At 50.1% G+C, this 16496-nt stretch overlaps 1 long non-coding RNA gene across 1 annotated transcript in view; it reads left to right on the forward strand.

The window, feature by feature from the left end:
* LOC308624519 overlaps window positions 1-14064 on the forward strand; it is a 67776-nt gene extending 53712 nt beyond the window's left edge. Inside the window, exon 4 of the long non-coding RNA XR_014016977.1 lies at window positions 13797-14064. This is a non-coding gene — a long non-coding RNA (uncharacterized lncRNA). The remainder of the gene's footprint in view (window positions 1-13796) is intronic.
* Window positions 14065-16496: the final 2432 nt, after the last annotated feature.

Raw genomic sequence — 16496 nt, forward strand, 5'->3', positions numbered from 1 at the left:
TGAGCACACCCAATGCACTGCGTGTTACAAGGCTTTTTCAGTCTGGTTGTAGGAACGTCAACGCTTCCTTGCCCTGTGTAAGCTCGGGGATCATTTGGTCGCTCATCCTGATGCTCTCCCTCCCACCTCCCTTCCTTCCTCATGGTCAGTCCTCCATTGGAGAGGAGAGGGGACCTGCCCTCCGATCGCTGGAGCGTGCCCTCTGGGTGGGTCTCTCTCTCCTGGGAAGCTCTCTCTTTTCTGTTACTCTCCTTGGCAAACTTGGCCACCTCGACATCCCTGAGTTTTCAGCCATGTCAGCTCGACTTGGGGAGACTGGCAGGCTTTGTTTAGGTGCTTCCTTCCTGCACTGTTCCTTCTCTGGAGCACACTGGAGCCCCCTCAGGGCTCACTCCGTTTGCTTCTCTTCTCTCAGGAATCACTCTCTTGTGCTACCTGTTGTCAGTGTCTGAAAAGCATATTTTCCTTTTTGTGGCTGTTGTTGTTTAAGGCAGGAGGGTGACTCTGGTCCCTGTTAGTCCATCCCAACCAGGAGTGTGTATCCTGGATTCTGGGCTGTTCTCACTCCTGTGTCTTTAGTAACTGATGCATCTTCTTCTCCAGGTTCATTGTGAATGCATCTTTTCTCTCTGCTCTGCAGCTGTTGCTCTCATGTTTCCCATCTTGTGTTCTTCTCTCCCTTATTTAGTTCTTCTCTTGCTTTCCTTTCACTCTTCTCAGCATTTGCACCAGGAGGCTGGGCTTCTTCAGACCTCACCATCCATGGGATCAGACCAGAACTTTCTTCTCAAGATGGACCGACTCTGCTGGCCGTGTGTTGGCTCTGACCTTCCCGTTGTCCACACTGTTTGCCTGCGTCTGTGGGTGCACAGAGCTCCACTGCTGCAGCTTCACCAGCAGACATGCTGTCTTCCTCCCTCTCTTTCTCCCTCCCTTCCTATCTATCAGCAATCATCTGTGTAGTTATCTATTCATCTATCACCTACTTTTCTACTTATCATCTATCATCTATTTATTATCTATCAATCTATCTATCTTTCCTCTATCTACCTGTCTTTCTATCTATTGTAGACCATTTGAAATAACAATGTAGGAATGACAAGGGTCAAAAATGGAGAGATAAGGAGATGGCAGATCATGAAGGATCTTGCATGGCATGTGAAGACTTGGATTTTATATAGAAGTGTCTGGAGAAAACGTTAAAGCTTTTTAACATTGAAGTAATAGGACCAGATTCAGTTTCATGAAGACCCCTCTGGATGCAGTGTGGAGAGTGGATTTTGTCGGAACAACACCGCAGGGAGGACGATGGGGAGTCTTGGTTTATTTCAGGTGAGGAATAAAGATGAACTAAGAGTGGTCCTGGAAACGGAGAGAAATCAGGAAGTATCCAAAGATGGACCCGGCGGAACTAGGGGCTGATTGGATTTGGAGGGAGACAGAGAGACGTATGAAAGATGACCCTTGTGTCTCCAGCTCCCACGGCTGTTAGAGGACCTGAATGTGGAGGGGGGGACACCCAAGTGAGAACATATTTGGACATTTGGACGTTTACACGATGATGAGCTTGACTTTGGATCTATTGAACTTGAACTCTTTGCTACATATAATGGGAGTTGTTTGGAAGCTAACTTAGTACAGGCTTTGCAGCTCAGTAGAGACATTTGGGAGAGAAGTGGGAGCCTTCAGTTCATGAATGGTGGGTCTAGATGATGGTGGGGACCCTGGAGTGGAGGTGAGTCACCCCGATGGGACAGAAATGCACGGGCAGCTCCCTCGGAAGTACTTTCCACATCTACACTCCAGTATCGTCTATCTCCAAAGACTTACAAAAACAAGATTTCTGTCATTGTCTCTCTTTGGCATTCCACCCGACACCTAGGAGAAAATTTAACAAGGGACTAAACAGATTCCACATTTATACTTGCAACTTTCACACCCACATTTTCTATCAGCTAAGGAGAAAGAAGTCTGTACAAACCACAGCCCTGCATGAGGCTGCACGAGGCTTTAAAACCGCATGTAGGGAAACTGCTCCCCTGGTGGACAGGGCTGCGTCAAACACTGGGCCCTCCGTGACGTTTTGGAATGTTTTTACTTCTGACCCCATGACACCAAATTTCTTCGTTACACAGAATGTCCTGTGATTTCCCAACACAGTAGGTTTTTGAGTTTCTTGACCTATGTTCTCATACTGGCCTGTCTTTCCCTATTGGCCGGGCTTAATCTTATGCATTGTTTTCTTAGTTACCAATTCATGTCAAGGTGGACTTTTTAGAACTTTGCCCAGTTTCTCAGTGCAGTGCTAGAATATGACCTTTGACTTCAGACAGGCCTTGTTTGGAGGCCAGCTCTGTGTTCACAGGCAAACTCTTGAAATTCTCTGAGATGGAGCTTCTGCTAAAACCTGAGGGTGATAATCGGTTGCCATGGCTCCGTTGCAAGGACTAAAGTTTACACACACGTGAAGTGCTCAGTCCTCATGCTTTACACTGCCACGTGTGCTCCGAGCTTTCTGAGTGACCTGTCCAGGCCTCACCAGCACTTGGTGAGAACTTGCGCTTTGCAGAGGCCCCTCGGGGCGGGGAAGGGGGAAGGGCACATTCAAAATGAAAAAACACGACTGGCATCCTCAGGGGATTCGCCCTAGAGTTTAGTCATCATTCCGTACTTTGCGCTTGCTGTGGTACCCACGCCCTTCCTCCATCCAGGGGAAATATTGTTAAAGTTTTTTCCAATCTTCTCGGGGCTCTGGGAGACTTCTGGTCTGTGGGGACGGGCTTCCTCTCTCCATGTTGCCATCTGGAGTTCTTTGTTCAGGTCTTGGTCAGGAAAAAACCAACACACGAACTTAGGAAAACAACGTTTGGCAGGAACTTGGCAACCAAGACACTCTTGTTGCCAGATTCCTTGTTCACAGCGTGGGTGGCTCAGATGGTACTTAATTAAATGCATTTTCCTCTAAATTCTCCACAGCGTGCTTATTTTTGTTGGTGGCTAATGACTGCACCATCTCTAAGGCAACCAAACTTCACAGCCCGCCGAAGAGGGAACTCGCCGTGAAAATACCACATTCCTTTGTTCGCGCCCAGCCCCACTCCTCACCATTCTCCAGTGAGGACGGACTTAGCTCTCGTTTTTCCCACTCAGTGCTTTGTCATTCAGCACTTTCCTCCCACTGGACACACCGACACACCTGCGTAGTAAAAACGATACCCGCTATTTGGGGGCCAAGTACAGCTCATGCACTGCACTCAGGACTTCAGATTCCTGATCTAATTTAATCTCCCCAACTCTTTGAGGTGGGTATTCATATTCCCATTTAGAAGATGGAGAAAACAAGGCTCAGAGAGGCTCAGTGCTTGGGTCATTCAGCTGGGAAGTGGTTAACGTGGAGAGTCGTCTAAAAGATCTGGTTGCCGCCAAAGCCCGTGATCATTCCCTCGCGCCCTGTGGACTTTATTAGGGAAAGGTTTTCAGACGGTCTCCACATAGCCCTCAACGGGCAATGCATCTCCAGAAAACGATTTATGCCTTTATTCAGGGCCACACCTCACTCCTGAGCTTTCTGTGTCCGGAACATTAGGAAGGTCATGTAGAGAGAGGGGGCAAGGCACTGCTGCCCGCCTCAGCGACTAGGTAGTGCCAGGTGAAAGAGTTAAATTCATTTTTCTCATGTTTTTGAACCACCACAGAAGTTTACTTATATAGGGACATAGTTTCTTAAGCACAGCATTTTATATATATATATATATATATATATATATATATATATATTTTTTTTTTTTTTTTTTTTTTTTTTTTTTTTTTTTGCGGTACCTCTCACGCGGGCCTCTCACTGTTGTGGCCTCTCCCGCTGAGGAGCACAGGCTCCGGACGTGCAGGCTCAGCAGCCATGGCTCACGGGCCCAGCCGCTCCGCAGCATGTGGGATCTTCCCGGACCAGGGCACGAACCCGTGGCCCCTGCATTGGCAGGCGGACTCTCAACCACTGCGCCGCCAGGGAAGCCCCCAAGCATTTTATATATTTAAAGACAAAGGTAAAAGTTGGCTGGCAGTTGTAAACTGGAGCAAGAACAGGAGAGGAATTGGTTGGTTGCTCTTAAAAATAACTCGTGGTTTCCTACCTCGTCTGTTTCCTTGTAGGCTTGTAGGCTGGCGGGAAGGAGCATGGGTGTTAGCAGAGGACTGTATGGCACAAACAGTGTTTTTAATGCATATTTACAGCTTTGTCTGCTATGTTACACATGGACAGATTTAACTAAATACCTTATTTGGCCTTCATTTAAAAGATATTTTTCTACGTCTGGAACTTGGCAACCATTTTCTTTCTGCGTTTTAAAGATGTTATTTCACCATCTTATGGATTCCTTTTTTTTTTTTTTTTTTTTTTTAAGTGAGTTGTAAGTACAAGTTTTGCTCCCTTGCATGTTGCTCTCACCCCTGGCTATTTTGAAGATTCTTTTTGGTTTTGGTTTTTGACATGTTGACCTGTGATGTTTTTAGCCCAATGTAACTCAGATGCATCTAAGTGTGTTTCTCTCCTTTTGTATTTATCCTGCTTCAATTTTGTAGAGCTTCTTAAATCTGTGGGTTCATGTTTGGACCATTTTGGGGAACTTCTTGGCCAATTCGTCTTCAAATATTGCTTCTGCTCCTTTTCTCTGTCCCTCCCCCTGGAACTCCAGTTACATGTATGTTACACCTTCCCACAGTGTCATGTGTTTCTTATGCTCTCATATATATTTTCCATCATTTTTTTCTCTTTGGTCAGTCTTTCTATGAACCTGTTTCCACTCATTCTCTCCACTGCTCTGCTGAGTTCCCTGCTGAGCACATCTCTGCATTCTTCACTGTGGTAATTATATATTTCATTTCTAGCATTTTATTTTTTATAGCTTTTTAAAAAATATCAGTTCTGTGTCTTTGCCACCTATTCTCTTAGCTATTAACCAGAGCTATTTAAACATTCTGCCGGATAACAGCAACACCTAGATCACCCAAGGGGCTGTTTCTATTGTCTACAAGTTTCTCCTAGTTTTCATTTATTTGGCCCTATTTACTAGCACTCCTGATAATTTATGATTGGATGCTAGATATTGTGGATAAAAATTGTATAGTCTCTGAATGATGTTATCTTTATTTTTCATGGGATTTACTTTCCTTCTAACAGGGAGTTCTATGGGCTCAGATCACCTTGGTCCCATCAGGGACTGAGACAGTCCAGGTTCCTGTGGACAGCACCATTCCTAGTCTCCCCTTGCCTCCGGGGCCCAGCCCTCAGAGGTCTCTCTTTTCTCTCTAGTACCATGAGTTTTATGGCAGCTCTGCTCAGTTTTGTGGCCTCTTAGCTGACATTCTCCTGTTGGTTCCTTGGACTCTGATTGTACACAGATTAGGAATTGGCAAAGGCTTGGAGGTGAAGCGCACCGCAGGATGCTGTGCTCACTTCCCTGTGGTTTCCATTTTTCCAAATTCTTGGCTTCTCCAGTGCTGTTGCCTTGGGAACCCAGGACTCTGATCTGACACCCTGTGAATGCACCGAGTCTCTGCTTTCTCCACTTAGGATATAGCGAATGCTTCAGTAGGAAAAGCAAGGAAGAACGTGGTGCTCTGCTGTGGTTTCCTCTTCTCTGAGCTCTTGGTCTCTCAAGTCCTGGCTGACTCAGTTGCTGTTCATTGTCTTTCAACAACTTGTTTTGCACTTTGTCCAGATTTTATGCTTGTTCTTAGCAAGATGGTTGGATTGACACAGGCTCCTCCACTAGAGCCAGAAGTGAAAGTCCTATAGCAAAAATTTTGAATTAGAAGTTTTATTTCTTTTCTCTGGTCTCTTTTAACCCACTCAGATAATGAAATACATGTTACCTGGGTCATTGCACTGAAATTAGAATGAGGAAATTGGGTTCCCAGAATCCACAGGAAAGTGTTCTGTGGTGATGGCTCTTCTCACCCCAATTCCCCATCTGCAATGTGGACAGATAATACTCTCTTGTCTATTTAATTGTCAAGGCTGCTGAAATTATTTAAAGGAAGTAGAGGGAATTTTTTCTGAAAAAAGATTTTCTTGGTAATCTGCCTCACTCTAAGTTAGTCCTGTGTGGGAACAGAGAACTGAATTCCTAAGTAAGATCCTGCTGCAACAACTAACAGCAATCCTTCTGTGTCGTGCCTTTGTTCACCATCCATCCTCCCATCAAAGGAAACTGAAGAGGGGCGTGAGCAGATGTTAACTCCATGTGAAGCTGCAGTCAGAGCCCAACCTGTTAATATCCTGTAACATCCTTACGGGCCATGGTTTGCACAGTGTTGGGAGTGGATTTCGATGTTTTCTAAGAGGAAAGAGAAATGCATTTTGTTCCCAGAGGAGACTCTGACCTACATCATGTGTGTCCATTCAGCCACCAGCAGGAGTTAGGAGAGTAGGTCTGTGCCTGTTGGCTTGAGCACAGCTGAGCACACACACAGGTGAGTGGTCAGTGTGTACAGTCCTGGTCATCTTAGTAAGCCAAAACTGAGTCAACATTTTTCTAGGTTAACCTAATTTAAAAATAACACTTTCATCTCTTATTAATAAGCTAGATATTATCCAGTGTTTTGCTGTGGGCTCAGGACCTCAGAATAAATCATGCTTTGATGATAGGCTGCTTCAAGTCCTCTGACTCATTCGGGATGGGCTGGCACAGAGCTGTGGTCTGTCCCGGGTCTCGGCTGGGGCAGGGCTCATCGAATCCTCAGTCTTGTTTATATCGCGCAGGGGGAGCTACAGAAATTCTTGTATTCCATCTGGCAAGACGCACCCTGTGGCTGGAGCAGGGGAGGGAAAAACCATTTTAAAATATTTTTTCTTTCTTCTAGTCCCACTAGGAGATTTTGTCCCATTGTTAATCCAAGTCATCAACTAGAAGGAAAGCCAGGACGTCCTGGAGATTAACCCAGGGCGGCCATGCAGTGGGGGCCTCCTCTCATCGTAAAATCTCTGCAGCTTGAGGATCAGGCCTTCTCTCTTTGATGCATTGTTTTGCATTTCAAGAGACTCTCAGAGGACCCGAAGTACTGTCATTTTGTTTTGAAATTGCATAGGTAAGAAGCAAAGAGCAGGAAGCAGCCCCTACAGAGGCCCAGCTCGGCCTCAGGGAAGCAAGGATGCTGGGAAGGATGTGAGGCCTCCAGGGACCGGTCCCCCCGTCATCCGCTCAGCGGCAGGGCCAGCAGTTCCTGGACTAGGACTTGCACACACGCCAGACGCTGCCCTGGGCCTCCCTCTCTGCTGACGCACAGCACCCTGTTCCTAAGTCAGTCTTTACACACCTGCTGGGAGCCAGTGAGGGTTCTCCATCCGGGGGATGCGCAAGCGTACACAGCAGAGCTGTCTTCCTTCTGCATCATGTTTCTGCCCCCGATATCCGTGCATCTGTGGACCCTGCCCACCACCTGCTCCATGCTTCTCTGCTGTGCGGGTCCTTGTCCACACGCAGCACAAACAGTCCAGTCCATCACTGTACTGAGAACTCTTGTGAGCAGACCTCTTATTCCAGGCTTTCTTCTGGGTCACCTTTGGGCCAGTCAGCGTGGCCAGGGCAGCAAGGTGGTCTGTGTGTCATAGTCTACACAGGAGATGACTCTCGCCAGGAGGCCCTGAGTGTGGCAGGTGCAGGTGTCCTTCAGAAAGAGGTTGTCTACACGTTCTGTGGCTGGTCCAGGGTGATGAGTCTGCCCGTCCAGGGGCTGTGGAGCCATACTCGTGTTGCTAGATGGAACCATTCAACTCACTTCTCTGAGCCTCACAATGAAATGAAACATCTTGTCCAAGTCTGGACGGTCCTCTCGTGCCAGCAGCATGGGCTAGAGCGGTCCGGGGACTCTGCTGGCCCAGAAGAGGAGGCGGGGAGCCGTTGGGCCCCAGCGTGGACAGAAGTCAGGATGGTCTTCCCGTGGGGACAAGTGAATGCATCCGGGTGACATGGAGGCGATGAGGTTGTGGGACAGGACAAGCGAAACACAGGGCACTGTGCAGGTTGGCGGTTCCTTGGAGCAGGCTGTGCTCTGCCGGCATTAGGGGCGGGGGAACCCTTCCTGGTGGGCGGTCCTGTGTGCTGCGGGACGTCTAGGATGCCCCCGGCCTCTGCTCACTAGACGCGGTAACACCCCTGCCCCCAGCCGCAAGTTGTGAGGACAAAACTGTCCCCTGAGGCCATGGTCACTCTCAGTTGAGACCCCCTGCATGGAGGGGGGCAGTCTGTGCGTCAGAAGCAAGAATTCTGTGCTTTGACGTTGTGCATCAATCAGATTCAACCCCAGACTCTTGTAAACATTCAACGAACAAACAGAAGGACGATTAGAAAGCCCCCATCCCTCCTCCTGCGTCAAGTTCACCGTGATTCTCCACGTCGGTCTTGAATAAATGTTGTCAGCTTAGATGGGACGGACAACTAATGCCTTGCTCTTTGGGGGACAGTTTCCCACCCATGCTTTTAAATTTGTCTGATCTCTTTCAGGCAAATCTTGTGTATTTGCCAGTAAACCGTGTGCACCTGGTGAATTAGTGGTGGCACACTTAAGGCCCTGACAATATTGTCTAACACGTCTGGGAACCTCTGGTCAATGGGATTTCAGGAAAACGTTAAACAGATTCCTCCTGTTTTACTGACCAAAGTGAAACAAAATTAGGAAGAAAATCTGCTAGGAGAAATCTCTGTAGCTCAAGAAGCTGCTGTGACCCGACTGAGCATGAAGAAACCCCGTCACCACGTGGGCCCTGGAAGATCTGAGTTGGAAGCAAACCCGGGAAAATAGATTCTGGACTCCTGACGGGGGCAGAGGCTGAGGCAGGAGGGGGCCGGGTGAGGAGGGACCCTGAGCCCTGGGGACGGAGGGGAGGCCTCCAAGCGGCTGGGTATGGGTGAGGGAGCCTGGAACAGAGGTTGCTACAGGCCAGGCCCTCCCCCTCCCCCGCCCCGAGAGCCAGGGGAGACGGGAGTCTCCTTTCCTCAACCGACCGCTGCCCTGAATTTGCACAGCGAGACCCAGAGGCTCGCCCGCAGCCTGAGAGCAGCTGGGTGCGGCCCCCTCCTCGTCCTCAGCGCCTTGCGCAGAGCCTGACCCCGAGGGCGCGGCGGAGGTGCCGGGCTGAACCAAGAGGCCTTGGGTCCCAGCAGGAGCCCCGTGCCCTCCTCCCCCAGTACACACCCTCCCCGCCCTGCAGTCCAGCCAAAGCAGCGACACGACGGACCGCTTTTCCCATTAGACGTGATTTATTGATCTCAGCGCAGCCTTTGATCTGATCGCGACGTGAGAGGAGAGAGAGGAGGGTGCATGGGGCCGGGCAGCAGGGGGACGCCAGGGACAGGCTGGGGCGGGGGGATTGGAGGCCGAGGTCGAAGACAGCCCGCTCGTGGGCCGGGGCGACGCGGGGAGCTGGACTCGCCACTGGACAGCAGAGCTTCTCGTGGGCTCGTTGAAAACTCTGAACCTCTGTATTCGGCGCTTTGGGGCATCTCGCCGTCTCCAGGTCGGGACGCTCTTCCAGGCCGCCCTCTGGTGACCTTGAGTGGTGGCCCCTCTCGGTGGGTCCGCTGTCCTGGCGGGGAAGCCCAGGAGCTGACGGCTCCGGGCAGTGTTGCTTTTGTTTGATTAACAGAGACTTGGACCTTGCTGTTCTTAACTGCCTCTGCCTCAGAGGCTTCAAAGGCCCTTTGGAAACACTGCCGGCTGATTAGCTGATGATGCTAAAGGGTGACTGTCTCCTGGTGCCCGAAACCTGTCCCCTGAGATGCAAACATGCCACACAGGGGCTTGAATTGTCAAGGAAGTTGAAAAGTGTACAAATCACTTGTTGGGCAAGGCTCCCTGTCGACAAGCACAGAGGAACCCGCAGGCTGCAGGGGCACATCTGTCGCCCAGGGCTGGGGCCCGACGGGGATGAGTGATGGGCGTCTGGTCGCTCGTGGGTGCAGAGACGGGGCTCGGGCATCTCTGCTGTGTTCATGGAAAGCACTTAAAAATCCTTGAATTGGGGCTTCAATTCAAGATAGATGAGGCAGTTTTCAAATGCATGCTTGGTTCCCTATATTTTTCTATTTGCTCATGATTTATGAATGGACCCTCCTTTCCTTCAGACAAGAGCATCTCTTGAGCTCCAAACTTGTGTCAGAATCCTCCGAGCAGGGGCTTGCAGCCAGGATTGGAAGCAAGTGAGAGATAATTACAGAGCAGCATCAAAGGTGCGGTGACAGGGGATGCTGTAAATTACACCCTGGCCCTTAGCGGGGACGGTGGGGTGGGGAGTGAGGAGGGCTTCCTGCAGAGACGTCAAGGAACAGAAGGATGGGAGTGGGCACGAGCGTATGACCGTGTCAGGGTCCTGGACTCGCGGTCACCTGGGCCCGTTCACCTGCACTCAGGCAGCTACGCTCCTCCAACCGCCAGCACAGCAGACGGTGTCCTCCGTCTGGTCTACAGGACACATCCTTCCCCTTGCCCTATTTTTGACGATAAGATTATCCAGCATTGATATCAACTGTCTTCAACATCAGCTGTTACCTGGTTTGGTCCCTGGCATCTGGTTAACTGTCTGCATTTGTACAATAAACCGATTGGCTTAAGGTCTTACAGTTGACAGTGTAGGGATTTAGACAGAAGTTGAATGGATTCACCTTGAACTACCAGCAGAAGAAAGGATTTGGTAATTTAAGTTAAGAAAAAATACAGGCATTTGCTTATGACTTTTAAAGAGAGCTAATTGTCTTAAGACCCCGTTAAGTATCCATTCACTTTCAAAAGAATAAAAATATTATTTTGTACATTTTCCTAAATAGCTAGACATAAGTATCAAAGTCTAGTTCTATTATTTAAAGTTCAAACGGAAATTATTGTTAAAAGTCTATAAATAAGATTTTTACCAAATCACATCAAATAGTGTAAAAGTTAGGGTCATTTTAACCTTTTTTAAAATTAATTAATTAATTTATTTTTGCTGTGTTGGGTCTTCATTTCTTGCGAGATGCTTTCTCTAGTTGCGGCGAGCGGGGTCCACTCTTCATCGCGGTGCGCGGGCCTCTCACTGTCGCGGTCTCTCTTGTTGCAGAGCACAGGCTCCAGACACGCAGGCTCAGTAGTTGTGGCTCACGGGCCCAGTTGCTCTGCGGCATGTGGGATCTTCCCAGATCAGGGCTCGAACCCGTGTCTCCTGCATTGGCAGGCAGATTCTCAACCACTGCGCCACCAGGGAAGCCCCATTTTCACCTTTTTATTGCGTTACTAGTATCAACAGAATGGCTCAGATAAAGGTGTTGAGTTGGTTGATGTAAACATTCCAAGGACGTGAACCCCTCTGAGAATCGGATGAAAGATACAGACTTCTCAGAAAAATGCGAATGCACAGACAGCTCAGCAGACTGTTTTAAAGAGTGTCTGACCCATGAGATGTCTGATCTCAGATGCTCTGATGCTCTAGCTTGCGCGTGGGCACCGGCGTGCGTTCTTCCGACCGAATGTGCGAGCTTCCTGGGGTCCGGCGGGTCCTCACAGTTCTGACACCCTCTGCCCTGTGAGAGCATCACAGCCTGCAGGGTATGGGCTCGGCCGCACAGGACGGCCCCAACCCAGACGCCGGTCACAAGCCCAGGTCGTCACCTGTGCTCCTGACCAGCTGGCTGTAGATCAGGGGCTCCCCGGACCCCCCACCTCGGGTTCAGCCAGTTTGTTAGAGCAGCTCACAGAGCTCAGAGAAACATGCTATTAACTAGATCACCCGTTTATTATAAAGGATGTATCTCAGGAAGTAGGAGAGGTATGGGGAAGGGAGGGGGCAAGCTTCCCTGCTCTGCCCAGGTACCGCTGTCCCCAGGTGACCTCAAGTTCCCCAACCCGGGAGCTCTCCAGACCTGTCCTTTTGGGGTTTATGGAGGCTTCCTTAGATGGGCACGATTGATTAGATCACTGGCCATTGGCGACTGATTCAACCTCCGGCCCCTCCCCTGTCCCCGGGGTCAGCAGGTGAGACTGAAACTTCTATCGCTCTAATGATGGTGGGTTCTCCTGGCCACCGGCCCCCTCCTCAGATGCTTCCAAAGTCACCTCTTTAACAAGACAAAAGGCACCGTCACCAACTCAACACTCAGGAAATTCAGGTTTAGGAGCTCTGTTCCAGAATCAGGATGAAAACCAAGTATGTATTTCTTATTGTAAATCCAAGTATCATGATATGAAAAAGTATATGTGGAATATTTGTGTATGGAGGGGTGTATATATCTATTTCCAAAGTGTATTTCAGGTTTCCCCATACTCTTATAATCAATATGGGTTAAAAGTTCCCATGCCTTCTCAAGTATACATGAAGCATCTGTCTGTGGTCCACAGCTTTCTTTCTCTTCTTCTTAAGGTGAAGTTCCAACACATGTGGGCAGAAGGAAATGTCAGATTGTGACCCACGGCTTGGCAGGCCGGCAAGTCCCTGGGATCAGACTTGTGTCTGCGGGACGTCCTCCCTCAGAAAGTAGGGGGAGTAGGACGGGGCCATGAATGCAGAAGCAAGAAACAGACGCAGGCTGTGCTTCCCACTGTTTCTCTGGTGCACAGGACGGATCGCTGGGAACAAGCTAAGGGTGCCCCCGAGGCTGGAGCTGGAGGGACCTCAGCCGTCTGGGAGCCGTGACCACCTGGGTTTCCCAGTGCCTCCGTGGAAGCCCAGGCTGCACCGTTCCTGCCTGGGGATGATGTGGAAGATTCCGAAATGTTGCTTCCTATCCTCAGGCACCGGTCTGTGCCCGTCTCTCAACTAATCCTCTGGAAGTGCTGAGTTTCCAGGCCAGAAGTGGAATGTTGGAGACTGGGCCCTGCACCAACCTGGGCTGCCCTCCCGTCCTCTGGAGCTGGATGGACACATGGCCCGGCCCCTCCTGCCTCGCGCATGCCAGGCTGGCACTGTCCCCGCGTGAGGCCCGTCGCTCTGGCGGCTTATCCCCATCTCGGCAGTGCACACCGCGGTCTGAGCAGCTCGGGGTGCTCCCTGGCTTCATTTGTTCATACCCCGCCTACTGCAGAACCGATCAAGGTCCCGTAATAAAGGCACAGATGCAGTAAGGAGAAACCTTGCTAGCGTGGATTACGAGCCGAAAGTCAAACTGTGAGATGGGAGGGATTTCTCCTCATGGACAGACAGACAGGCTCACATCCCAGCTGACAGGTCTGTGGCTCGTGGGCCCCTGAGCCTGAGGCAGGCGGCAAGATGCTAAGGGAAATCAGAGCTCTTTCATCCTGAACTTACACCTGCTTTCTCCTCCGGGGAGGTGACCGTAAACCCAAAGGGGCAGGACTGGTAGGACCCCATTGAGAGGCTTCCAAACCCGAATAACAAGTGACGTATTGCCAGTGACAGTAACTGAGTTATTTTTGGCGTGGAATTTGATGGCGTTTTGTGTATGAAGAAATGTGGGCTGAATTATAGGACATTGGGATGGATTTATGGCTGCGGGGTAGCCTGAGGTATGAGAACGTGAAGCTACAGGCTGGGGTTCTGGACGCAGAGGGACCCGGAGCCCCGAGCGCTGGGCACTAGCCTCGAAGGGTCCCCACTCAGCTCTGCACTGTTTCTGGTTCCCGGACACCCAGCCCCCTACCCTGGCTCCCTTGGCTGGTCCACCCCGTCCCCGAGGGCTTGGCGTTGCTCTGGTTTCTGCCTTGTTCGGACTCTGGGACAGCCTCTGACCTTTCCGACCTCGGTTTCAGCCCCCGTGGGTGAGGGGCTTTTACTAGACAAGTCACTGCCTTCCCTCTGTTCTGCTTGCCCATTTCAGGAGCGATGCTCCCCCAACTCTTCCTCGTGTCTTGGCTCTGTCCGTCCGGTTCATCCCCTCCTCGTTCCCGGGCCGACGATCTGCTGTGGGGTTTCTGCTGTGCCTTCCAGGAACCAGTCCCCAAGCAAGAGGAATGAAGACTGAGCCTCCTTAATCCCCAGGTGACATGCACGTCTGAAGCCCATTCACCCGAACACTTTCTGAACACATGGTTCTTCTTCCTTCATTTTGGAAAATTATCTTAAACTTTATTAAATTCTTAACTCTTAAGAGCATACAATGAGCTTGTTTGAGTGTAAAACCTTAATGAGGCCTCTGAGGGGCTGGGGAGGGGGTATTTCTCTTTTTGCCCGGGCACTGTGGAAACCCCAGGACTGATGAAGTCTCTCAAATGCAAACATTTCTCCACCTGTTTTGCCCAAAGTTGAATTTTTCCGAAGTTTGGCCCTGAACACAGAGACCCTAAAAGCGGAGGCGACCCAGCAAAATAAAAGTGTCGCATCCCAGGTTTGACTTCATAACAGGCTCTCTATCTTACAGTGAATGCCCGACACTCACTTTTCTTCAAGTTGTTCTTTTCAGCTAAACAGGGGACATCAGCACAGGGGGATGATTGCGCCTCCTCATTTTAACCATTTATTTCCATTTTTTCGCCTGAGGCTCAGCATTTCCAGTGCGTAGAGCACATGACAGATGCTGCTTCACTTTTCCTTTGCTCTTGGCCATTCTTTGCTAATATCCAAGGGCCTCTGGCAACAGACGTCCTCCAGGGGAGGAAAATGATGACCCTGGTGTCTTCAGAATAACAAGGATTTATCACGGTCAACACTGGAAAAGCCAGCAGCTTCACAGCCACCCCTCCAAACTAACTTCACTTGCTGAGCACAGAGAGAGCAAGTGTGTTCAGTGAAGGCAGTGACACTGACATTTACCTGGAACCTGTTACCTACGCTGTATTCCTCCCCACATCCTCGCTAGAGGAACCACAAGAAGTGACGGGGAGGAAGAGACCCAGGTACTTACCTTTCTAGCCTCCCTTGTGACCAGGGATGACATACTGGTTGCAGTGACAGATGATAAGCCCAAAGCTGCTGTGGATCTCTAGGAATGCTGCTTCTTTCCTGATAAAAGGGGGCAGATGTGGCTGATGTGGTCTTTTGGTCCTGGCTTGAATGTGAATGTGACGGTTGGAGCTGCAGCAACTGTCTTGCAACCATGAGGGAGAGGGTAAAAGAGGTGCAGAGATGTGAGTCCTGGCAATACTCAGCGACTGTACCAACACTAGCAGCTGCTTACATTGAAACTTATGAAGTTGAAAATTGAGCCCTTCTTTTAAAGCTACTATGGTTCAGGTTTCTGTGCAGCTAAGCTGAGAACTGAGAACCTCTCAAATATTTTTATTACAAGTGAATTGAATCAAGGCCCACTCTCTGCTCTTCCTCCTATTGCAGACACAAACACATACTTCTATCCATTTGTTTTAAACAGTATTTCTGGAAATCTGTGTATCTGTCGAAGCCCACCCAGGTTCACATGGGTCAGAACGTGCTTGGTTGGAGGATTGGTGGGGTCGCCGCCCTCAGAGCCTGCAGAGGAGCTGGTGCTGCAGCCGAGAGTGGCCAGGGCTGGCAAGGAAGGCCGGTTATGGAGGGGCTGGTGTGCAGGAAAAGGCTCAGCTCGGGGCCTGCCCCGTGCTTCCTGCTCAGCCTCGCCCTCCTCGCACCCTGCCCGCTCTTGTGCGGATTAGCGTGAGGGCTGCCCATTTAACCGTCAGAGTCTGACATGGTCAGACTTGAAAATCATGACTTTTTCCTTGTTCCAGACATGAACAAATCAACCTTGATCCTCCACTGCCACTCCCTCGCTAATAAATTAGCAGAGTTTACATAACCCACAGTCGGCAGTTTACGCTGGGCGCCAGTCAACCCGATTACGTGGCTCACACCCCTCCAGGTGGAATTTTCCTTCTGTTTGTTAGTGTGTGAAGGCAGAAGCTGTGACTGTTTCTTCTGCACGACATTTTCAGCAGTGAGCTGGTGGTAAACCTTGCTTTGAAAGGGCTGTCGCGGGGCCAGCATCCTCCTCAAATTATCCCATTTAATTGTTGTAAGATTCCCTGGGGGTGGGTCCTACACCCCCAGTCTTTTTTTACAAAGACTAACCACCCTTTCCACCAAAATGGTGGTTCTCAAACTCTGGTGTGGGTCAGAATTACCCACACCAGATAGATGAGAAAAAAAAGGGCTGCAAAGTGCTGGAGTTCGGGGTCTGTGCCCTGAACGGTGTCTGTGTGGCAGTATCTCCAGAGAGAGGTGGACCATAGTCCAGACCCCACTCGTCTGGGGTTTTGAGAGGTTCTGGCTCAGGTCAGGAACACGTGGTCACTGATGGAGGCACTTGGCTTTAGGATGGTGGAACCACTGAATTTTCAACATGGTGGCTGGGAGGCAAAGGGTCATGACCTGCAGGATTCATTTTTTCCAGTTTTCTCCACTGGAAAGAGAAGAGTGTGATCCATCCAGTGTAAGCAGCCACCGCGGTCCAGCTCTCCTGGCTCCCGTCAGCACAGGTGGTACCAGGGGCTGAGTTTGCTGTGGTGTCTGTTTTCCCCCCAACACCACTCCTGGTCCCGGTGGCTGAGGTTCTCATGGCTTCCTGGTAGCTGGGCCCCTTTCACTGTTGCTCTGATGGCACCAAAGC

The sequence above is a fragment of the Mesoplodon bidens genome, assembly GCF_964165515.1.
Source record: "Mesoplodon bidens genome assembly, chromosome: 10".
Classification (NCBI taxonomy): Eukaryota; Metazoa; Chordata; class Mammalia; order Artiodactyla; family Ziphiidae; genus Mesoplodon; species Mesoplodon bidens.